We start from the raw sequence: 25923 nt of genomic DNA, 5'->3' as shown, positions 1-25923 counted from the left end.
TCAACTCAGGATATTCAAAACTAATTCAATATTTACAAGGAATGTTTGTCAACATTGAAGCCTTTTATGTACATTTCCAGTAATGTTGTTTCAAGGTCAGACATTGAGTGAATGCATTCCTTTTGAAAATCAATCTCCTGCACATTGCCTTGTTCCTTTTATTTACTGGAAACACAATAAACATATGTTTTACTTAAAAGAAAACAAGCAAATGTGTTAAATGGTTTTCGCTTAAGAAGAGCCTAGTGCAAATGGCCATAGATTTCTTACATGTCATTCATGAAAGGGAGTCTATAAAGATTAGTTTCAGTTCATTACCATATTGCATCTCTTACTATATTAAATACATTATAGATATTATATATAGATTATATTATAGATAGTTTAAATCTCAGTTGCTATGATGTTCTAGCAGTGCAATCTTTTTCAAAACATGTTATCGGTGTAACCAGTCATAGTTTGATATTTGAACTTAATATTCTCACATAATGTATGGCACATGACATCTTCATTAGTGAATATTTCTCATTACCTTACTTTCATTTGTATTTTCCTTTCACTTACACGATTGTAAGCTATAGCTCATGAGTAATTGTGCCAAATGAATTAGTTTTTAGGACCATTTACTTGCTGTTCGGAGAGCAGATTTGACTGCATCTGGCCTTATAGACCTGTAAAAAATGTTTAGAGCGAACAAAAATTAGCAATTTTTCTATATAGAAAAATAGTATTTATTACTTCAAATACTTTCCAGCAATATTGTTATTATTGCCTTAATTTTGATATTTGAGTAAAGATGAAATATGTAATGAATATGACTGATTTGCTTATTTTCTGTATGTAAAATTGTTTTAATACAGAATTTAACAATGCTGCTTAATTTTTTTATTCCATTCACCATTAGAACCTGGCTGAGCATCAGAATAATGAGACTAAATTCAGTCAATCACATGAAAGATTTACAGTACACATTTATTAAATATTACTTTGTCATAACTAGATTTGTTTAAGAAAAGATACATTTGATTGTAACTTATCATCATCAAATTGTATTAAATTACTATAACAAAGGAATTGATTGTAGGCTTCTTATCTTTTATGGGTAGTTGAAGTAAAATACCCTACAATCTTCATGGTCAACTTATTTCCTAATTTTCGAAAAATTGATTTAAGCAATTAACAGGGTCGTATTATAGGTTATCAACCTGTTGTATATGTACCCCAAATTATTGCAAGGTGTACTTCAGTGTTGTAAATGTCAAAATGACATATATTAGTAAATATTAAAAACATATACAAAACTAAGCAAAATGGGTACTAAACTTCTTTCACTTACTTCCTCCTTTGGTGTCCCAATGGACCTCATCTCCCACCCACTGTGATGGACACTCCCTTGACCTTGTCTTCTCCCACTACTGCTCCATCTCTAGTTTCTCCAATTTAGCCTTCCCACTCTCCAACTACAGTGTCCTTTCTTTCAGCCTCACTTTACCTCATGCCCGCCCCTTGCACCTAAATCCACAGTTACACAACCAAACTTAAGTAGTCTTAACCCAATCCACTTCTCATTTTCACTAAAACAACAATTTTCTCCAATGACTGCATTGTCCTGCCATAATCAGGCTGCCTCTTTCTATAACAAAACACTGAGTTCAGCCCTAGACAATGCAGATACAGCTACCACATATAGTCTCAGACAATCCAAACCCCAACCATGGTACACAAAACATACCCGCTACTTACAAAAGTGCTCCCAAACTGAAGAGCACCACCGGAGGAAATCTTGTTCCTATCCTGATTTCTTCCACTATTAAATCATCCTTTCAACTTACAGCAATGCCCTTTCAATTTCCATACAAACATTCCTCAAATATGTAATATCCCCCCACTTCTAATCCACGTTACCTCTTTGCCACCTTAAACTCATTACTCTGCCCACCTGAACCTCCTCCCCCTTCCTTCCTCACAGCCCATGATTTTTCCACCTATTTCAAAGACAAAATTGACATCATTCGACAAAATATTTCTTCATGCCAAATGCCACTCACTCCACCCACTCTACCCACTTTTACCTACACTCCCCAATGCACCCTTAATTCATTCTCTCCTGTAATTGAAGACGAAGTCTCGGCACTCATCTCATCATCCCACCCTACAACCTGTCCCCTCGACCCTATTACCTCCCAACTTCTCCACTTCCTCTCCTCCACTGCATGCCCACCTCTAACTCACCTTTTCAACCTGTCTCTCTCCAATGGCACATTTCCATCCTCCTCCTTCAATCCTCTCACCAATTCTAAAGAAACCATCTCCCGATCTAGCCTCTCTCTCCAACTACCATCCTATTTCTCTTCTCCCCTTTGCCTCCAAACTCTTCTCTCTGCAATCAGGCTTCCACCCCCAACATTCCACTGAAACTGCTCTAACAAACATGAGCTATTATATACTTACTGCAAAGTCTAAGGGTCATTTGTCTATACTCATGTCACTCACTGGACTGTTAGTTCCTCTGGCTCAAGACCTAGGTCTCTCTCCGCTCTGCCAGTGCCTGTCTTGCGCCGCGGCTGTCCGCCATCTTGACCAGGGGTCTGCGCATGTGCAGAGTTATAGGACTGATAAAACCTTGTTCCTCACCTCATTGGATGATTAATTACTTCTCACTATTTAAGACACCTGCTGCCCTATTACCTTTGCCTGTTCTTGGTCCTCATTCCCCTGAGGTAACCAAGGAGTGCTCTGTTCCTGTTCGTGGTTCCTGTTTGCTGTGGACGCTTATCTGTAACTGGACAAGTCTCTACTCCATGCCAGTGGTAATACCTGTCAGCCGCAGACCGCTCCACGCTACCTTGTATCTTACCTGCACCTGGACACGTCTCTACTCCACGCTAGTGGTAATACCTGTCAGCCGCAGACCGCTCCACACTACCTTGTATTTTACCTGCACCTGGACACGTCTCTACTCCACACCAGTGGTAATACCAGTCAGCCGCAGACCACTCCACGCTACCTTGTATCTTACCTGCACCTGGACAAGTCTCTACTCCACGCCAGTGGTAATACCTGTCAGCCGCAGACCGCTCCATGCCACCTTGTATGTTATCTATTACCGGGACTAAGTTTCTACTTTGCATCTGTGGTAATATCTGCTAGTCACTGACTTCTCTGCTACTTCGTATTTTTGGCTGCTCATATAATCTTTTCCTTCAGCTGTGAAGTATTCGTCTGTTACAGTTTACCTGCACTCTAGGCACTGCGGTACTTCTCATTCCCAGTTACTACTGGTTATCATTCTCGTTGTGTCAGTACTACTCCTACTACTCAGACACTATCTAATCTCCTGGCATTCCTCCTCCTATCCAGCTCAAGGAGGTCCTTGCTCTCATCGTGTATAGCTGTATCCGTCAATTTACCATACTCTCCAGGGGGCCGCGACCTGCACAGTGGAAGCTGCTAAAACCCATACTGCCTTGCGGTAGTTCCTGGAGAAGACCAGCCACTGTGTAAGACACCGCGCCTCTGGTGAGTAAAGCTACATCTGGTAAATTCTGGGTCAAGACTCCTAGTGACCGTGACAACTCATTCTCCTGCTGCTTTTGGCAATGTTGATCACCCTCTTTTCCTACACACGTTTCACTCCTTTGGCAACCGTGACACAGTTCTTTCCTGGTTCACCCATGTAACTGCTTCTTTAGTGTTTCAATCTCTGGCACATCCTCCCCTCCACTCCCACTATCTGTTAGGGTCCCGTAAGGCTCTGTTCTAGGGCCTTTACTTTTTTCATTGTACACCTCTTCAATTGGGGCACTAATTCACTCATTCCAGTACCACCTCTACGCTGATGAAACCCAATTCTATATCTCTTCCCCTGACCTCTCCCCTTCTGTACTAACATGTGTAACCAACTGTCTTTCAGCTTTCTTCACATAGATGTCCAAATTCAACCTAAAGCTAAACATGTCAAAAACAGAGCTTATTATCTTCCCTCCTGTCAGAATCACCACCTCACCTCAAATCTCCCTCACTGTCTGTAACACCACAATTCCTCACTCTCCCAAACCACTGCCTTAGTGTCAAACTTGATTCTACCCTCTGCTTTATATCTCACATCCAGATTCTCTCCCAGTCCTGTTGACTCCACCTTAAAAACATTGCCAGAATACGCCCTTTTCTTACCAATCAAAACTGTCATTCATTCTTTATCTCCCGTCTTGATTACTGCAACTTTCTACTAGCTGACATTCCCAAGAGCTATATAAACATACTTGAATCCATCCTAAATGCTGCTGCACAATTGATCTTCCTTTCTCACCACTCCACATCTGCTGCCTCACTTTGAAAATCCCTACAGAATCAAATTCAAATTACTCACCTTTACCTACAAAGCCCTCAACAACACCACAACTTCCTACATCTCAAATCTCATATTAAAATACTCTCCCTCCCACCCTCTTAGATCTATCTCAGACATGCGCGATGTCTCATCTCTGGTAACCACCTCTCACTCCCACCTACAAGACTTCTCCCGTGTATGCTCCCCACTTATCGAATTCCCTACCACGCTCAATCAGTCTTTCCCAGAACCTTTAATTTAAATTCTTTAGACGCTCTTTGAAAACCCTTCTCTTTTTTAGAGGTGACCTTATTCCCGATAACACTAATTACACTAATGCACTCTCACAACTGTTACGAGCCGCGGCGGTGCCCAGCCGCCGCGACTCACTCACCTGCGTCCCGGCCGTCGCTATGGCGACCGGGACGTCACTTCCGTCCCTGACCCGGCCGTTGCCGGGGCAACGAGAAGACGCTTCGGCGTTGCGTCCCGGCAATGAGAGGAAGCCGGGCGCAGCGCTCACCATATGTTCTAGCCTGTGGGCTAATTAATGCAGCCTATTAATTATGCTGGGGGCTGTGTCTAATTCAGAGCTAGGCTCTGATTGGTGGCCACTGGTATTTAAGGCAATGAGGTCTGCTGCCTCATTGCCGGTTATAGCTTCTGTGCTCCAGTCTGCTGACCTGCTAGTTCCTGTCCTGTATCCTGATATCTCTATTTGACTCCCCGTGTATGACCCTTGGCTTTGATTTGGACCTTGCTCATGTTTCCTGTGACCCTGATCTTTGGCCTGTTTACCCGTTCTGCTATTTGCCTGTGACCCCTGACCTCAGCTTGTTCATCGATACCGTTGTCTGCTGCCGGCACTTGACCTCTGCGTGGACCTGACTCCTCTTGCCTGGGTTCTCCCCAGCTGGTACGCACTTCACTACCCTCTGTCAGTCTGCGGCCCAGTCTGTCCCCACCATCAGGGGCTCCAGTGAACACCTGACTGGCAGAGTAGATTCCGGGTTGTGTTGTGCCGGCTGGAGGGGTTCCTAACATTATAACCGGCCCACTCACGGAGACGAGGTTGGAATGGATGCAAGTGGATCCTCACCGTCTCCGGCACAAGCCCTAGCAGCTCATGTTGAGTCCTTATATCAGATGATCCAGGGATTGGCTGAGCGTCTGTCTGTTCAAGAAGAAGCCGCAAAAGTGTCACAACCCACTCCAAGTTCCGTCTGTGAACCTAAGATGAACTTGCCGGATTGCTTCTCTGGAAATAGGTCCCTGTTTCGGAATTTCAGGGAGAGCTGCAAGCTCTATTTCCGATTCAGACCCCGCTCTTCCGGGTCAGAGCATCAAAGAGTCGGGATTATCATTTCCCTTCTACAGGGTGACCCCCAGTCCTGGGCATTTTCCTTGCCGCAGACCAGTCCTGCCATGCAGTCAGTAGACGCTTTCTTCGAGGCGTTAGGTCTACTATATGACGACCCGGACCGTACTGCCTCCGCTGAAACTCATCTACGGGCCTTGAAACAAGGCCGGCGCTCGGCAGAGGAATACTGCGCTGAATTCCGTAGATGGTCGCCTGATAGTGGATGGAATGATCCTGCCTTGCGGAGTCAGTTCCGTCTTGGCCTGTCGGAACAGGTCAAAGACTCTTTGGTGCAGTACCCATCTCCTACCTCTCTGGAGGATCTGATGCACCTCTCCATTAAAATCGACAGGAGATTTAAAGAGCGGAAAATCGAAAAGGAGACATCATCACCTCTATCCGGCTTCATTCCTGTTCCCACGGATGGTGAGGAACCCATGCAATTGGGGGCGTATCGTCTCTCCCCTGAGGAAAGAGACAAGAGAAGATCACAGGGCCTATGTCTCTATTGCGGCACAAAAGGCCACTTCTCCCGTTCCTGCCCGAATAAGCCGGGAAAAGAGCATGCCTAGGGAACGAGGGGAAAGTTCACCTAGGTCTGCAGATTGTCTCCCCGAAAAACGCCGTATTGATCCCTGCACAGCTCATGTTTAGTGCTCGTTCAATGGACCTGTCTGCCTTCGTTGATAGTGGAGCTGCAGGCAACTTCCTGGACATCGGGTTCGCCCACGCTGCTAAAATTAAGATGGTAAAACTCAAGTCCGCTATTACTGTCTGTGGCTTAGATGGAGGTCCGTTGCCTGGTGGCAAGATTTCCTGGGAGACCTCGCCACTACAATTAAAAATCGGAGCTCTCCATTCAGAGTCAATAACCTTCCTTCTTATCGATTGTTCATCAGTTCCCTTGATCTTGGGTCACCCATGGCTTTCCCGTCATAACCCTGTCATGGACTGGGTAAAAGGAGAAATTGTCCAGTGGAGCTCTTACTGTACACAGTCCTGCTTGTCACTGCCCCTGCGGGTGATTCAGTCTATTCCGGAGCAGCTTCCCTCACAATATCATGAGTTCTGGGATGTGTTCTCCAAGAAAGCTGCTGACACCTTACCACCTCACCGTGACTTTGACTGTGCCATCGAGCTTATTCCTGGTTCCAAGTTGCCTAAGGGTCGCCTGTACTCTCTCTCTGGTCCGGAGACCAAGTCCATGCAGGAATACATTGAAGAAAATCTGGAGAAGGGCTTCATCAGGCCATCTAAATCTCCCGTAGGAGCAGGATGCTTCTTTGTATCCAAAAAGGACGGAGGACTAAGACCCTGTATTGATTACCGGGGATTGAATCTTATTACAATCAAGAATACCTATCTCCTTCCGCTCATCTCCGTATTATTTGATCAGCTGAGAGGTGCTACTGTCTTCTCAAAAATCGATCTTCATGGAGCGTATAACCTCATCCGTATCAAGGAGGGAGACGAGTGGAAGACGGCATTCAATACGCACTCTGGCCATTATGAATACTTGGTTATGCCGTTCGGTCTTAGCAATGCACCTGCAGTATTCCAGGACTTAATCAATGAGGTTCTTCGGGACTTTCTTGGTAGTTTCGTGGTCGTCTATTTAGATGATATCCTCATCTATTCCAGATCGCTGTCTGTACATCAGAACCACGTTAAACAAGTTCTACGAAGACTGCGAGAGAACCACCTTTACGCCAAACTAGAAAAGTGTGAGTTCAAGGTGCAGAAAGTATCCTTTATAGGTTACATAATCTCTTCTGAGGGATTCTCCATGGATCCAACTAAGGTTCAGGCTATTCTAGATTGGGTGCAACCAAACAACCTTAAGGCGGTGCAGAGGTTTCTGGGCTTCTCCAATTATTATAGAAGGTTCATTCCAGGTTTTGCGGACATCGTGGCTCCCATTGTCGCCCTAACCCGTAAAGGGATAGATCCAACTAATTGGTCGCCTCAAGCAGTAGCCTCATTCGAAAGCCTGAAAAAAGCCTTTGTCTCCGCTCAGGTCCTTAGACACCCGGATCCAGCTAAACCATTTGTTCTTGAGGTCGACGCCTCTGACGTCGGTGCTGGGGCTATACTATCACAGAAGGACCCTCATACTAATCGTCTACACCCGTGTGCCTATTTATCCCGTCAGTTCTCTTCAGCAGAAGCCAACTATGATGTCGGGAATAGGGAACTGTTGGCAATCAAATGGGCCTTCGAGGAGTGGCGACATTGGCTGGAGGGTGCTCCACATCAGATCTCTGTCATTACCGACCACAAGAACTTGCAATATATACAATCGGCCAAACGTCTAAATCCCAGACAGGCCCGTTGGTCGTTGTTCTTTACCCGGTTCAATTTCCTGATCACCTATCGACCGGGTTCCAAAAATGTCCGGGCAGATGCTCTGTCCAGAAGTTTCTTGGCACACCACGTTCCAGTTTCGAACCCAGAGCCTATTATTCCTCCTTCCATAATCCATGTTGGATTAACCCAAGATCTGAGTATCAAACTTCAGAGATTCCAGAAATTAGCCCCTGATACTACTCCGGAACAACGTCTTTTTGTTCCAGCCCATCTAAGGAAGGCGGTTCTTGCAGAGGCGCATAATAGTAGGTCTGCTGGACACCCTGGAGTTTATAAGACGCTGGAGATCCTTTCCCGTACGGTCTGGTGGCCATCCTTGTCCGCTGACGTCAAAAGTCATGTCCTCTCGTGTGAAATTTGTGCCAGGAACAAAGTCCCCAGGACTCGCCCGGTGGGTCAATTGCTTCCATTGCCCATTCCTGCAAAACCTTGGACACATTTGTCCATGGATTTTATTATTGATTTGCCACCTTCTGCAGGACATAATACTATTTGGGTTGTGGTGGACCGTTTCAGTAAAATGGCACATTACATCCCATTAACCAGGCTTCCTACAGCTCGAGATCTGGCCATTCTCTTCATACAACATGTTTTCCGGCTCCATGGCCTTCCTTCCGATATTGTTTCTGATCGTGGTTCACAATTCATAGCACAATTCTGGAAATCCTTCTGCACCCTCCTCGGAATCCGGATCAGTCTGTCATCTGCATACCACCCTCAGTCTAACAGGCAAACTGAAAGGGTTAACCAAGCATTTGAACAGTTCCTTCGATGTTATTCCTCAGAATTCTATGACAACTGGTCATCTTTGCTGCCTTGGGCAGAGTTTGCCTACAATAACTCATCTCACTCATCTACTCAAACTTCCCCGTTCTACTGTAACTTCGGTTTCCATCCCAGGTCTAATTCTCTGTACTCTCTCAAATCTGCTGGTATTCCGGAGATTCATTCCACAGCTGCTGATCTGAAAGTAATTTGGGGGAAAGTTCAGTCCTCCTTGAAAAAATCCTCATTGTCGGCCAAAAAGTTTTCGGATCGCCACCGTACCACCTGCCCATTCAAAGTGGGCCACAAAGTATGGCTATCAACTAGAAATCTCAGGCTCAGACAGCCTTGTAAAAAACTAGGGCCTAAATTTATTGGGCCGTTCATGATTACCAAACAGATCAATCCGGTAGCTTTTAGATTGAAGATTCCTAGCTCACTAAAAATTCCGAACACATTTCATTGTTCATTGTTGAAGCCGGTATTGTATCCTAGCCAATCCTCAACTGTGCCTGGGGGAAGTTCGAGGAAGCCACTAAGATATGTGGTTCAAAGGATTTTAGATTCCAAAAAAGTGCAAGGACAGGTGCACTTCCTGGTGCAGTGGAGGAATCGCGTGTTAGAAGAGCGATCTTGGGTTCCGCGAAGACAACTCCATGCCCCTAAACAATTGAAGGAATTCTTCAGGAGGTTCCCAAGAAAACCTGGATGTCGGGGTCCCTCGACCCCTCCTCAAGGGGGGGTACTGTTACGAGCCGCGGCGGTGCCCAGCCGCCGCGACTCACTCACCTGTGTCCCGGCCGTCGCTATGGCAACTGGGACGTCACTTCCGGCCCTGACCCGGCCGTTGCCGGGGCAACGAGAAGACGCTTCGGCGCTGCGTCCCGGCAATGAGAGGAAGCCGGGCGCAGCGCTCCCCATATGTTCTAGCCTGTGGGCTAATTAATGCAGCCTATTAATTATGCTGGGGGCTGTGTCTAATTCAGAGCTAGGCTCTGATTGGTGGCCACTGGTATTTAAGGCAATGAGGTCTGCTGCCTCATTGCCGGTTATAGCTTCTGTGTTCCAGTCTGCTGACCTGCTAGTTCCTGTCCTGTATCCTGATATCTCTATTTGACTCCCCGTGTATAACCCTTGGCTTTGATTTGGACCTTGCTCGTGTTTCCTGTGACCCTGATCTTTGGCCTGTTTACCCGTTCTGCTATTTGCCTGTGACCCCTGACCTCAGCTTGTTCATCGATACCGTTGTCTGCTGCCGGCCCTTGACCTCTGCGTGGACCTGACTCCTCTTGCCTGGGTTCTCCCCAGCTGGTACGCACTTCACGACCTTCTGTCAGTCTGCGGCCCAGTCTGTCCCCACCATCAGGGGCTCCAGTGAACACCTGACTGGCAGAGTAGATTCCGGGTTGTGTTGTGCCGGCTGGAGGGGTTCCTAACAACAACTATCCCAATCTCCACTCTGAACCACATTTGCTCCTCTTGTTTCAGCTGTGCCCTCTTCCACTTAGAGCGTGAGCTCTCTAATGATCAGGGTCCTACATACCCTTTGTTTTCATGTCTGCATTTACTTTGTTTACCTTGTATGTCCCTGTTTTATGGTTGTACTGTTTTCCCTACTGTAAGGCGATACAGAGCACTGGGAAGCCTTCCAAATCTACGTTAATAATAATAATCCTGGGGGACATATGCCATCCTCACTAAAGCTCACCCCTGGCCCCACAGTCCACGTGCAGGTAAGTGGGAGGAGCAAGGCCAACAACAAAAAGTTAACAACAGTACAGTAGTAGTAAGGATGTGAGGCTCCTTTCAAGGTGATGTGGGAAGATTGTGCCATCAAACACTCAGCTTCTCAAACAATCTCAAAATCCTCAAAACTTTGTTGTTCTTTTTTTTCTGACACCCTAGTCCAAATTTTCTTGTATGGATTTTGCCTTTTGGTTAATTTTCCCAGAAGAGCCTGAACGAGAGGGTTCAAACTCTACTCTTAAACATTTTCTCTGCAAAGCCCTGCACTATAAAATTTTTCTCAATGTTACCTTATACTGCTTTTTCTTATCCTGTCATTTGGTCATTTGTTCAGCTGGAAAGTGTCTCTGGAAACTGAAGTTAAATGCCTGCAGCTATGTATTTGACGGACTGACAGTTATGGGATTTAAGCAAAAGAAAAAACATAATAAACATGTATATCCTGCTGACTTTTCATGCATGGTTGGGTCAATTACTGTTTGAGCTTGGCTGTAGGCTCAGGCCCCATGTTTTCCATGCACTTAGCTACATCCCCAAATAAGACTTGTCAGAACAAAAAAAGGTGAACTACACATATTAAAATATCACACCATAGATATAACTATATTACTTATACTAAAACCTAATTTTTAGTCTCAAGTAATCCAAAATAATTTGAATATATTATAGTATAATATCAGACATTTGACATCTGTTCTATGAGTTATAAATTGCAAGTTGCACAGGTGGAGAATAAACAGATGTCTTCATATCACATAGAAAGTATTAAGACAGCATTCTGAATGCTATACATTTGTTACAAAGAAAGGTTCATGAACTGACTGAATTGCTTCAAGTGTTGTACAGCACAATGAAGCCTACATGTCTGGCACTGCCACAGTATAGAACGAGGACTGGTAATGTGCCAGGAAATGTTGCAGCACTGCATAGCAGAAAGTTTGAGTGTCATGTTCATACTTCATGGTGCAATTAGGAATGAAAAAACTAAAAATAAATTTTTCTTATCATGACTAATAACCACTGACTTGAGGTATATTTAATTATATAGAGATAATGCACCCACTACTGTGAGATATGAGGATAGGGGAAGTTTCACAGCCATCACATGACCATACAAAAGTACAGACACAAAACGCAGAACTAGAGAACATAGAACTGTTGGACACTTCTCATGTTCTTATATTTCACAGTAGCAGGTAAAATATTCTTTACAATACACCAAGTTAATGGGAAAAAACACACTGAAACACAGACTGACACAGAGAAAGAGTGACAATAACGTAGACAGGAAAAGAATATGCACCAATATTTTTATGAGTAACAACTGTACTGCATTAAACTACACTATGTGGATACAAAAAAAGAACAATTATTGCCAGCACTTACCATTGTAAATCTGTATATAGCACAATTTGATAAAAAAAAAAATAAGCTCACAACTCGGTGTTGTGTCCTCATTTTTTGTGAATATCTACATTCATATTAATGTGCTAAATTTCAAAAGCCACCTAATGGTTGATGCCCTCCCCTTCCCTTTCTAGCCCAAAATCTTCAACCTTCGACCAAAATGAAGACAGGGAGACATGTGTAAAGAAGAAAAGAAGTAACAGCTTTATTTAATTAACTTCAGCAACATGGAGGCAAAGAAAATGCAGTGCAAACTACAGCTCCAGCCATATCATAATCACTTGGCAATGGTCTCCTGCCACCACTGGGTTCTCAGTGGAATCACAGCCCAACACCAACACTATTTTTTCATGTAGCTCACAAATATCAACTTTAAATTTCAGTGTACAAATAAGCTATCAAGTATTTGTGTGCTTCATTAAAAAGCAGACAGTATTTAACTTATGTGCAAAATAGAAAACTAATTTGCACCCCTTGCATTGTAACATGGTTTTATCCAAGAGACTACTTACTCAATTGTTTTACTTAACTTTCCTTAATGAATCAGGCCCAAAGAGATTACAGGTAACTGAGGCTATTGGAACATACATTTTTTTAAAGGTGTCAATGGCAGTGAAAGCATAGAGTACAGTGTTTCTCTGTTAGTGACAAATTAGTGATTTATACATCTACTAATGACTTGCACTGAAATGACAAATGCAGTAGATGCATTGTGCATGCAGGAGGGGGAGGGGTGCAGGTATTGTCATTTCTACAACCGCAGAAATACTTGAATTGGCTATTTTTGTCTTAAATATTTAATGTTTGCTATTTGTAAATAGTATATATTGTTGTAGTATATATATGTCAAGTATCAGTATTTTGGTGAAAGACAGAGTTAGAGTTCCCTCCATGAAAACGACGTGAGATAGAGGAGCTAGTCATTGCTATCTGCATCCATTTGAATTTTATTAGCTATATTATTGGTTCATTTAATTCAAACTGAGTAACCAAATCTCCAATTACAGTTTTAATACAGAGATGCCTTCAGAAAATGCATACTGAACAATACAATAACCTTGTTTCAATTACAAATGTTTTTATTTTTGTAATTCTTTCCAGCAATAATAACCAATTTTCTTGCAGTCCTCTGGGGAAAAAAAATAAATTTGGCTGTTTATCTGTACATTGATGCTGTGACCCAATCAAAACATACATGTTATATTTATTTATTATTTCCTGTCTATTTATTTAGTTCCACATGTAAAAAAAATATTATATATGCTTGAAACATTGGCATAAGTGAATGTGGCATCTCCAAATTTGATTGTTTTAATTGGAACGGAAAAAAATGAATGTTTAATTGAATTTTAAACAAGCCAATGACTTTTTCCAGTAACTACAATACATAAATAAGTACTGGATGTGCTTTAGAGGGGGTGATAAGAAATATTTTGGAAATCTAATAATGCAAACTTACTAAGAATGAGTACACAAATTCATGAGGACATAATTACCAGGTTATGTGTAGAGATGTTCACTGACCCCCATGTTCTGGTTTTGGTTTTGAATCTGGATTAACTTCGTGTTTTGGTTTTGGTTTTGGCAAAAACCGCCCTTGCGTGTTCTGTTTTTGGATCCCTTTTTTTTTCTAAAATCCCTATTTTTTTTTTGCTAAAATCATGTGATTTTGCTCTTTTTTTCCCCCTACATTATTATTAACCTCAATAACACTAATTTCAAGTCATTTGCAGTCAATTTTGATTATCTCACAGGTCACAATATTATTTTCATACACTTTCAACCAAAGACTGCAGCGACCTGGCTGGATGCTAAGCGACAGAGCAATGACTCAAACACACGGCAGTTCATACCACATCTAGGAAACATTGCCACACAGCAGTAGCAGAAAAGAAAAGTGGTGCAGGATGGAATTGTCCTTGGATCATGAAATCAGTTATGGCTCATTTGATCGCTCCACCCATTCCTTGGATACGAATATATGGCGATGAGCGCTGACCCCCCCCCCCACCGCTCTCCCCCAGGATGCATAATTTTATCAGACCCAGACCAATCCAGGGTGCTAGACAATGCACCAAAAAGAGACATTGTAATTCACAGCAAAAAGCAAGTTAATCACTGATCTTCGAATCAGCCCCAATTTACCAAAAAATATAATATAGTTAGGTACTTTTGACGTAAAGTGCAGATTACAAACACCTTGTGTAATACTGATGAAACAGCAACAAAGTGGAAGGTAATAAATATTCACTTCTATTTAGACATCCATGTGGCTTTACAAACGCTATAAATGACTAGACAACTGTTGTCAGGATTTGGGTCAAAATTATTCCACACATAAGAGGTGGATTTTTTCGTCTTACGCCCAGGTATGACAATGGCCTTCTTCTTATCACGTGCAAGAACTGCTTCCACTGGGGCAGGACTTGCACAAACAACATCATCCTCATCAACATTCTCATTAGCGCCCTCATCAGCTATACAGATATCTCCCTCATCTTGTTGCAATTCCTAAGTGGCATCCTCAATTTGTGTATCACCCGTTACACTTGGGCTGTTCATGCACACATCTGCAGAAATGCTGAAAGTGGCCTTCTTTATGGGTACACTATCAGACAGGTCAGGATTACACATAGCACTCGTGGATAGACTGTCCTCAGGGATTTGTGTCATTTCTGAATCTGAACATATATTTTCCTCTAATGCCTTACTGTTTTCTTCCAGCTCGGCTTTTAAATGTAAAAGTATTTGGACACCACTTTTGAAGTCCGAATGATAAGAAGATGCCTCAGTGACAGTTGCAGAACTAGCATTCATAGAGAAAGGCGAAGGTCTCATTCTTTTCTTGCCACTGCATGTGTAGAATGGCATGTTGGCAATATTATTTTTTTCTGCTGATAACTTTGCCTGGATTACAGGTCTTTTTTTCTTGACCAAAGTAAAAGGTGTTTTTTTACATTTTTGTTTCCATGACTTAAAAACACTATTTATTTTAACATAGGCTTTAGCAGATGATGTAGAGGGATTACTATCATCATGACTGGTGCCAGCAGCTGCTTGGTGCTCCTGGTCTCCTGTGTACTGTTGTGAATCCATTTTGATAACACAGTACAATGTGACTGCAGATTAAGAACAACACTGCCAGCCCTATTATTTCTATTTCAGCAATGACAATTAGCAATAGAGCAATGGAGCTCCCCTCTTTGTGTTTTACCTATATAACACAGTACAATGTGACTGCAGATTTAGAAGACCAAGCCTGCCAGACCTCATATTTGACAATAATATATATATATATATATATATATATATATATATATATAATGACAATTAGCAATGGAGCAATGGACCTCTCCTGAATATTATTGGAGACATTGAAGAACACTGCTACCCTTCCTCTTTCTTTTCTACCTATGATGCTGCCCCACTGCACAAGAGGCTGCCAAGTACTGTGCTACCCCTTCTGTGTCCCTCTGAAATGGCGCTGGATCACCATGGAGGGTGGTATTTATAGAATCCAAAACTTGCGAGATCGAAGATCCGGCGACGTAACAATGACGTTTTGCCTTGTTTTGAATTCCGAGGGCGCGTGAAAGTACAGAGCCGAATCGGCTCGGTACTCGGATCTGCTAGGTTCGGGTGTGTTCGGTCCTCGGGGAACCGAGTCTGAGCATCTTTAGCTATCTGTTCCATGCTCCTCAGGAAACACAAGTAAGTACGCGTGTTAGTTCTGCAAGAACTACTTCGGCAAGGCGAGATACCTTCATAAAGAAACCAGTAAACAGCTGCAAAAAATTAAATAAATATATATAAAGTTGATATAAAATTTGAAATATTTGATATATTGCTAAATATTTCTGTGCCAAAAAGCAGTTATAATGCTATTGTGTCATTGTTCTGTTTATGCTATATGTTCACATATTTGTTTATGTTAAGCAAAACTTTAAGCCTTCACCAATACATTGTGCACATTGATGCGCATGTGAATTCTATATCACTTTCTAGTTGATGTTACAGAAAATTAAAAACATACATTTTAACATTAAAAAACTATATTGTGAATAAATCTATTTTCTGCATTTGTTTTAAAAAAAATACATTTAAGATTTTACTGTCATTTACCAAACTATCTCCAAGGATGCACATTAAAGACACACTATCCCTTTGCACAGACAATCCATACTCATATTAGATGGCATTGGTAGCACATTACACAGGTGACAAATGATTAGTATTATTAATATAAATTACTTACATGTAAAGTAGTTGGCATGAATCTTTCTCTAATCTTCCTCCACCCCTCTGTAGTCGGTGCATCACCATATGGTACACCTGCTTGTTCACTCTCTCCTGCAATAGTCAATGCACTATGTTGTTGTAAAACCAAATTATGAAGTAGACAACAAACTAAAACAATATTGGCCACCTTTGCAGGGGTGTAGAGCAGCACACCACCAGATTTATCAAGACACTTGAACCTGGTCTTCAATAGTCTAAAGATACGTTCTATCACACCCCTAGTGGCTATGTGCGCCTCATTATATTTGTGCTGGGCAAGAGTCTGTGGATGTAGCAGAGGTATAGCCAGTCAGGAGTAACACCCATATCCTGAATTACTTTAAATGAGACACAAATGTTAGCTTACTATAAATGCACATGTACAGCAAGCAGCATATGTGAACCATAGCAAATAAGGATCAAGTTGAACCAAAATAACAAACTGTTACATACAGCCCTCCACTGTCATCACTATCAATTGATACTTACACCTGCCCTGTAGCTGGTGCAAGTGATACGACCGAAAATCGCGTATGCTGAGAGCTTGAATCAGGTGTATATATGCCCTTACTGTACATTACCTTTGTGCATATGTTCCTTCCTTCCCCTGTTCCACCCTTGAAATCGTAGGCTGTTGGAAGTGTCCTTTGCATTCAAATATCAGTTGCATGGACTTGCATGGCGTATAGTCCGTTTCTGAGCATGCGCAGATACAGCATGTATTGGCATTCACACTTATTAATGAATCAGTGTTCAAGTAGGGTGTGTGTAATTTGACTTTTCCATCATTGCAAAAAAAACAAAATATGCTTAACATATGTAGGGTATAGTAAGGGGACAAGATTAGGTTGAAACAGGGATGCATGTTAGCATGGGAGGACTCATTGTATTAATCATTAAAATGCAATATGATAGACAATACGCCAGATAGGAGAGTATAGTGAATACATTCAAATTAATTCATTTTAGAAACTAGTAGTGAACAAACAGCAGACGGTGAATTAATTAATCAATATTGACTTGCGTATAAGTGAAACAATTAACAGCAAACATTTGGAGGATGAAAGTTATTTCACAGTGTATCTAATTTTGGTGTAAAATGTGGAATGGAATAATTAGTTGAGTTTTGTGTATTGTAATTGTTATAACCACTGATTCATGGATACATTCTAATAATGTATAAGAACTGGTGGTTTCATTGAAAGCGATTCATATATATATTCATTGTGACACACCCCATATTGTGCATTTGAAAGATTCACTTTTTCCTGGGAATATACAATAGATTGATATATGATTATGAGCAATATCCTAACATATATTAAGAGAATCCCTGTCTTATTAATCACATAGTGAGCTACTACTAAGTTAGAGGAAAAACTGGATAAATATTACAATGCAATAAACATTTTTCTCGTATTAACTCTTTCTGATGAAGGCTATATGAAGGTAATATGTTTTTAAAAACTTAATGTTTTCAAGAACGGTATAATTCACAGGTAACAGTAGTCACAGTGATAGCAGTTGTACAAGCAGGTAGGTAAATTACACAAAAAATACAGAATAATAATCGTAAAATAAAGTAGATGAGATGGAGAATTCTCAAAAGTTTCTGTGCCCGACAGACAATGGCAGCAAAAAAAATCCCAGAACATTAAGAAAAAGTGTAACAATGTGTGGAGGGTATGGAGGAGGGGGGAATGAGGCCAAGGCCAGGTGTCCCAATGTCCACTGGTCCGCTGCATAAAAAATGGAAGCACATGCATGTGATGGCTGATTAAATCAAATTGGCACGTTAGAAACATCCACAAATATTAGTTGTTTGATATAGCTGCAGAAGGTCTGAAATCTTTTGGAAGGGTCCCTTTACGTTGTTGAACTATAGTAAATGAATCTGTCACATCAGATTTTGGTGTATTTGTAGAATTTATTATTTAAATATGCAGAGATTTTGTTCATGGTTGCCATATGTTGATAATCTGCTGCAGGGGACGGGGATCTGGTTGTTTCCAATGGGATTTGACCAAACACCTGGCTTCATTGAGGTTTGCATAGAGAGTTTGTTAGAGTTCCCATTCAAGCTCTCAAGCAGAAGACCGAGAAGAAAGGACCACAGAGTCTTAGATATTTTATTTTTTTCAATGATTTCTAGGTCTTTATGATCCATAGGAATCATATAGACCAACATGTCTTCTCTGGCCAATGTCTCCATCCCTACAAAATATGGCTAACAATGATCTGTTCCAAGAGTAATAATTGGATCTGGTGGAGAAAAGGCTTTGGAAGCAATAAGCACAGGAATGTAGTTTAGTTGAGGCTTCTACTATCTCTGAGGCATCCACCTCTAGAATTTCAGGAAACTGTGGTGAATGGAGCTCTATGAAGGGAACAATTTTAATACATAGGTAATCGTAATTGGAGAAATCCAAAAATATTTGAATCCCTTTAAGATTAATTGTTTGAGTCCATTCTACGAAAGCCTGTGCCTTGAAAATAGAGATCTGTTATCTTAAATAAAATAACCAAGAAATTGAATTTTGCCAACCTTGAAAACGCTATTTTATAATTTTTGCATATAAAAAGGGCTGTGTTGTTGCTAGTAGAAACAGAAGGGGGAAAATAAAATGGAATCCAAATAAATTACCACAGATAAATCATCTTAGATATAGCTGACAAAGACAGCTGGGTCATTGTATAAATCAATATTCATGATGCCCATTGTAAGTGTTCAAAGTTATGATCCAAACATCTCCTCAATAGATTCTAAAAACATATACACTTATAATATATTATATAAACTTACTAAAAAGTTCAGAATTTAATGTTAAGTGATATTGTTTTATTGTTATTTTATTGAGATCCTGCTTCAGCTGAAGAGGTGAAGGGTCTAATGAACCCCCTCTATAAATAATGTTTTATGTCACTGTCACAGAAAACAGCCCTCACATGTGATTACCTGAGACTGTGTGTATATTGTGTATATATATATATATATATATATATATATATATATATATATATATATTGCCTTGACTACTGTAACCTTCTTCTCTCTGGCCTACCTGATTCTCGCCTTGATCCTCTTAAGTCTATCCTCAATGCTGCTGCCCGCCTCATTTTTCTCTCCCGCCACGCTATCTCTGCGGTCTCCCTCCAACAGTCACTACTTTGGCTCCCCATACCGTACAGAATTAAATTTAAACTCCTCACCCTCGCCTTTAAAGCTCTTAGTCAATCTTCCCCTCCCTGCATCTCCAATCTCATCTCTACCTACACTCCTACCCGCCCCCTCCGCTCGGCCTCTGACCGCCGCCTCACTACTTCACTGATCACCTCCTCTCACTCTCGTCTTCAGGACTTTGCCCGGGCTGCTCCCTGCTGTGGAACGATCTTCCACATTCCATCAGGTTAGCATCTACTCTCAAAGGCTTCAAGCGTGCCCTTAAGACTCATTTCTTTATTCAAGTCTATCAGTCCTCCTAACTCTCTTGTCCTGGCTCTCTCCCCTAGTTAGTAGCACCCTTTATGTGTCTCCCCCTTCCCTTTAGGTTGTTAGCTCTCATGAGCAGGGCCCTCTTTACTTGTGTGCTCCTTCTACTGTTCTTTGACCCTCTGTACCTCTTGGCCTGCTTCGCTAGCCCTGTTTTCCCTGTTTTATTAAGCTTCAGCCTTCTTCTTGCTAATTTCTACCATCCCTTTCACTATCTGGCAGATATAATCTGATTTGCTTTACCCTGTCACCTGTGTTTGTATATATTTGAGTATCATGTTGTGTCTTGATTCTGTTTTCTGTAAATGTAATGTACGACGCTGCGGACCCTTTGTGGCGACTTATAAGTCAAAGATAATAATAATAATAATTATATATATATATATATATATATATATATATGTATATATATATATATATATATATATATATATATATACATACATATATATATATATAAATATGTCACTATCACAGAAAACAGCCCTCACATGTGATTACTTGAGACTGTGTGTATATTGTGTATTATATATATATAGATGGTAGTAACCTCATACAATATAGCAGTGACACTAAGAATAATTACCAACGCACAAGGTATTCACATTCCCAATCTGAATTATATCTCCTCACCATATGGTAATATCAAATCTTGGGTGGTGCACCCAATACATGTATAATTAGTATGAACAACAAGGAGTACAAAGAAGGAAAAACATGTTTAATTGGGGCACTCTGTGATTAATAATGGTTGAATTCATATTAAATCATAAATTTTATTTAACCAATTAAAATTATTACAAACAAAGTTTTCCCAAGATGAATATAGCTTGTAGTGAAATATTAAAAATAAGTGTTGAATAAGATAGACTGATAAAAAAAAAAAATTCATAAAATGGCAGATATGCCGCCAAGCCGCGCTGTGTTGTTAGTGAATAAATATATTATTTTATATAAACATCAATATGTGACTTATTATTATGTGTCTATTGAAGTCCTTAAGCTGTAACCAACATGTTAGCATAAATAAAGATGTATAAACCACCTAATTAATCCATGGTTATTGTTTTAATTTAATACTAACTCAAAAAGTATGCTCCTAGGAAAATATAAATATATAGGAAATGGCTAGTATCTTATTATCACTGGTGGTAATACATAGGGTTTAGACTGAAATTCACATGGGAGAGCATACAATCCAAAAGATACAATGCTGTTGCTCTAAGGTATATAGGATCGCTTGCATATAATAATTACAAGTTCTCTGTCTCACTGAGCTACCCAGCAATGAAGCAATCTGGGATTAACATTAAAGAACATTAATTCTAAATAGAGCTTCAATCTCCCTTTATAAATTGTGATTCAGTCCCCCATCTAATATTCACATGATGGTATAGTAACAGCTTCAGGCTATCTAATTAGAACACAGCGAAGCGAACGCCGACTCGCGTTTCGCATACTTGCTTTAACCAGGCAAGCCGAAAGAATGAACTGGTGCTTCTTTCATATAGTGGGAATGCCCCCAAACAAAGACATCACCAGTAATTAGCCAATCAGATTCCACCAAATACGGAGACATCACCAAAGATTGATGCAACAATTGACGAATCACTAGTTGGGGAAAGGTCCTCCCACACAGACCTGTTTCCCGATCGGATAAGACTAAAACCCTTGTAAATAGATGAGAACAATGACTCCAAATTAAAAAACAATCAAAATCGAGTATCTGTAATTAGTATGCAATAAGGAGGTAAGTACCACAATAGGAGTATTACAGTCACAAACTCCTAGTGAGCATAATACATCAAATGGATGTCAATGTGTGGTAAATATTATAATGAATATTATAGGTGCAAAAGTTATTCCTGATATTAATTAGACAGCCCTAGTTAATAAATGTTGAACATTCCACTGAGTAAGGTAATATAACTAAAAAAGGGATGCAAATACTAACCTTTTTACGGAAGATTATTGCAAAATGTATTTGGGCCACTATAAAGACGATGAAAAAACAGTTATGTTTTTAGCCGGTAATTAGACAATCAAATTCCACCAAATACGGAGGCATCACCAAGGATTTATGCAACGATTGACCAATCAATGGCTGGTTAAAGATCCTCCCACACAAACCTGTCTCCTGATTGGATAAGACTAAGACCCTTGTCAATAGATCAAAACATTGGCTCCAAATAAAAAGCAACAATCAGGACTGAGGAATCTGTTGTTTGTATGTAATAAACAGGTAAGTACCACAATGGAGGTAATACAGTATTAACCAGCTCCTAATAAGTATCATACATCAAACGGATATCACTATGTGATTAATATTATAATGAATATTATCGGCACAAAAGTTATTCCTGATATTAAATAGAAAGCTCTAGTTAATAAATGTTAAACATTCCACCAAATAAGGTAATATAACTAAAGAGGCATACAAATGCTAACCTATTCTACGGCAGATTATTGCAATATGTATTCGGGCCACTATAAAAACGATGAGAAAACGTACAGACCCTAAAAGAAGATTATGACATAACCCTCATTACTACCTACTCAATGATGAGTAAAACAGCGATTTGTGTAACCATGGCTAATTGCAATTGTTCAAAATGGTGATAATTAATTAAATAAGATCATACCTTATGTACGATAATTTTGTGAAACAGAAAAGTGTGTAAATAAAATAAATTTATAAAATTAGGTGACAAGAACATCAAAAAGTCAGGTGAAGATAAGTTAGACATGCATAAAAAGTGTAATATAATATGGAAAATACACTATTATCGTATAGTGATATACTAAGTGTAGTGAACTGAAATATAAGAGCTGATACATAAAAAAGTAATAAAAATAAGTTATATCAATAATAAATTCCATTATAATAAGATGTGATAAGAATAATAGGTAATAATAGGTACTTATTTAGATTTTTATAAAGAATCTTATGATTACTTGGTTAAAAAGCCCATGGGGTAAATGTATCAACATGCAGGTTCTTCAACACCCGCGTGTTCAGCCTCTTCCGCGATTAAATTTCAAGCGGCACTGCATTGTAAAGGGAAGTTAACCCTTTACAATGCAGCGCCGCTTGAAATTTAATCGCGGAAGAGGCTGAACACGCGGGTGTTGAAGAACCCGCATGTTGATACATTTACCCCCATATAAGATAAACACCATGTAATTGGATTTTTCATTCAGTCTGTGCGGTACCAAGCTGTTTATTAAAAAAATCTTTTTAGACTCCTTTATCAGAAATTCCTGTTGTAGATTACCACCCCTAATCCCTAGAGACACCTGTTCCATCACAAAAGCCTAAAGTGTGTCTGGATTGTTATCATAATACAGTATGAATTGTTTAGCCACTGTAGTAAGTGGTTTGAATTTATCTCTATCATTAGAGGTATTCTTTATGTTATTGACATGCTCTAATAAACATCCCTTGAATGGTCTTGTTGTCATGCCTATATATCTCAAGTCACAGGGTCAAATCAAACAATAAATGACCCCTGCAGAATTACAGTTGAGAAATTGGTTGATTTTCCAGATTTTAAAGTAGCTGTCCACATATTGGTGCAACTGGATAGTATATTTACAGGCTTTACACCTGCCACATTTATGAAACCCAATGACAGACTTTTATGGTTTCCATTTTGTTAGCAAAGTGGCTGTGGACCAAGCGGTCTTTCAAATTGCGAGCACTCCGCCATGTCATTGTGATTTTATCATCGAGGTTTCCTAAATTAAATATGTCTGTTGCCAATTTCCCTTCCATATCAATAGATATCTGAAGATCAAGAAAATTAATCTTTTTCTGCTGAATATAAGATCTTAATCGCAAGTTCATATTGTTGATATTAATTTGTTCTGTGAACTCATGGAAAAGAGATTCTTCTCCTTTCCACAGTAAGAATATATATGGTCGGTATACATTTCATTTTGTTTGCTAAAGACTATTTTCTTCTCCCATCACCCAAGGAATAAATTAGCATAATTTGGTGCGCAAGCTGTACCCATCGCCGTTCCATGGATTTGTAGATAATACTTGTCATCAAATTCAAAATAATTGCTTGTAAGTACAAATTCCAAGAGAGATGTTAAGAACTCATTAAAATCATTTTTAATATCCATATTAAGGAAATATTGAACCGCCCCAATACCTTGTTAATTCAAAGAGACTGGAGCCTAAATCCAGTGCCTTAGAGCGCTCAGGCATACTACCTCATATAAATATTAGTTAGGGCACCGAATCACAATTTATAAAGAGAGATAGAAACTCTATTTAATTTAATGTTCTGTAATGTTGATCCCAGATTGCTTCACTGCTGGGTAGCTCAGTGAGACAGAGAACTTGTAATAACTATATGCAAGCGATCCTATGTACCTTAGAGAAACAGAAATGTATCTTTTGGCTTGTATACTCTGCCATGGGAAAGTCAGTCTAAACCCTATGTATTACCACCAGTGTTAATAAGATACTAGCCATTTCCTATATATTTATATTTTCTTTGGAGAATACATTCTGAGCTAGTATCACCATGGGACAATTTTGTCAATATTCCACTAATACAATCTATATTTGAATTACAACAACAACCATGGGCTAATTAGGTGGTTTATGCATCTTTATTTGTGCTAACATGTTGGTTACAGCTTAAGAACTTCAATAGACACATAATAATAAGTCACATATTGATGTTTATATAAAATAATATGTTTACCAACTAACAACACAGCGCATCTTGGCGGCATATCTGCCATTTTATGACCAATTATTTTTTTTTATCAGTCTATCTTTTTCAACACTTATTTTTAATATTTCGCTACAAGTTATAATCAGATTAATTCTTGGGAACAATTTGTTTGCAATCATTTTAATTGGTTAAATAGAATTTATGTTTTAATATGCATTCAACCATTATTAATCACAGCGTGCCCCAATTAAACATGTTTTTCCTTATTTGTACTCCTTGTTGTTCAATATAGCAGTGACGAAAATGATTGGATGCTAGAGTGGTCATTACACAATCAGCCAATCAGAAGTGGCTAGAGAGTACTGCTGATAGTCATCACCATCATCATTGCATATCTTTGTACCAACCCTTCAGCCCTCACAAGAGAGACGCCTTCTGCAAGGCATATATCCTAATGTGTGCACATCTAATAGTGTCGTAATTACACGCGTACTTAACTTAACTGTGGCCACTCTTGCCCTACCCAATTTCACTTCTCCAGACGTAATTAGATGCAAGTCAATGATATGCTAAAACCTATATACAGTTGTATGAATACACATTTTTGGTGCCCCTACATAGCACAGAAATGTGTATCTTATGCAAAAAATGTGATATACGTCCAACTATAAATGAGCTTCAACTTACATATATACGGCGTCCATAACCTTCCCATGTAAGTTTGAGGTATGAGGTATATAGGCTGTTAATGTTTGATTTTTACCTAGTAAAAGAATAGCCTTCCTTTAGGAACCACCTCACATGTTAAAATGTACACGCTAGGATGTATTATCAGTAACTTAGGTTACCAAAACTGTTTTCAAAATAAATGATTAATACAAAATAGAGTCCACAGAGTTCGAAGCTGATTGGCAGTGTTAGGACTCTGTGATATATTCCCACTGCAGTACCTATGCATTACCAGAAGTGCACCTCTTGTGGACTATTGAACTATTTGCATCTCACCTGCAGGAGTTATCCTCCTTCCTTGATTATTATTATTACATGCACAATGCACATTTCTGGTCATAAACTGTTGTTGTCTTTATCTTGTGGTTTGGACTGTCTGCTTCTAGTGTTTGTTCTCATGCATCCCTGGTGCTATATAATACCACAATTCCTGCATTCTCCCAGCATCAGTTCTCAGCAATTGCCTGTTCAGTAACATCTGCATTGTAAGTGGCCAGAGACACAAATCATGTAATGATGCTAAAGCGGTGTTCTGCTACTAGGAACGGGCTTCATTGAAGGAAGCTCCCATCTGACCACTTCACTAGGAAGTGGGCAGGATGCGGGAAAATTGCCTTCTCTCCCGGGAGTCTGGGAGATCTACCTAGAATTTGGGGGTCTAGCAGACATTCTGGGAGAGTGGACAAGTTTGCCTCCAACAAACAGTGAAATGAGATTGCAGATTCTGTTTGGACCTCTCCACGGCCCTTTAAAAGGT

Source organism: Mixophyes fleayi, chromosome 1 (genome assembly GCF_038048845.1).
Source record: "Mixophyes fleayi isolate aMixFle1 chromosome 1, aMixFle1.hap1, whole genome shotgun sequence".
Lineage (NCBI taxonomy): Eukaryota > Metazoa > Chordata > Amphibia > Anura > Limnodynastidae > Mixophyes > Mixophyes fleayi.
Note: the sequence above shows the minus strand (reverse complement) of the source record.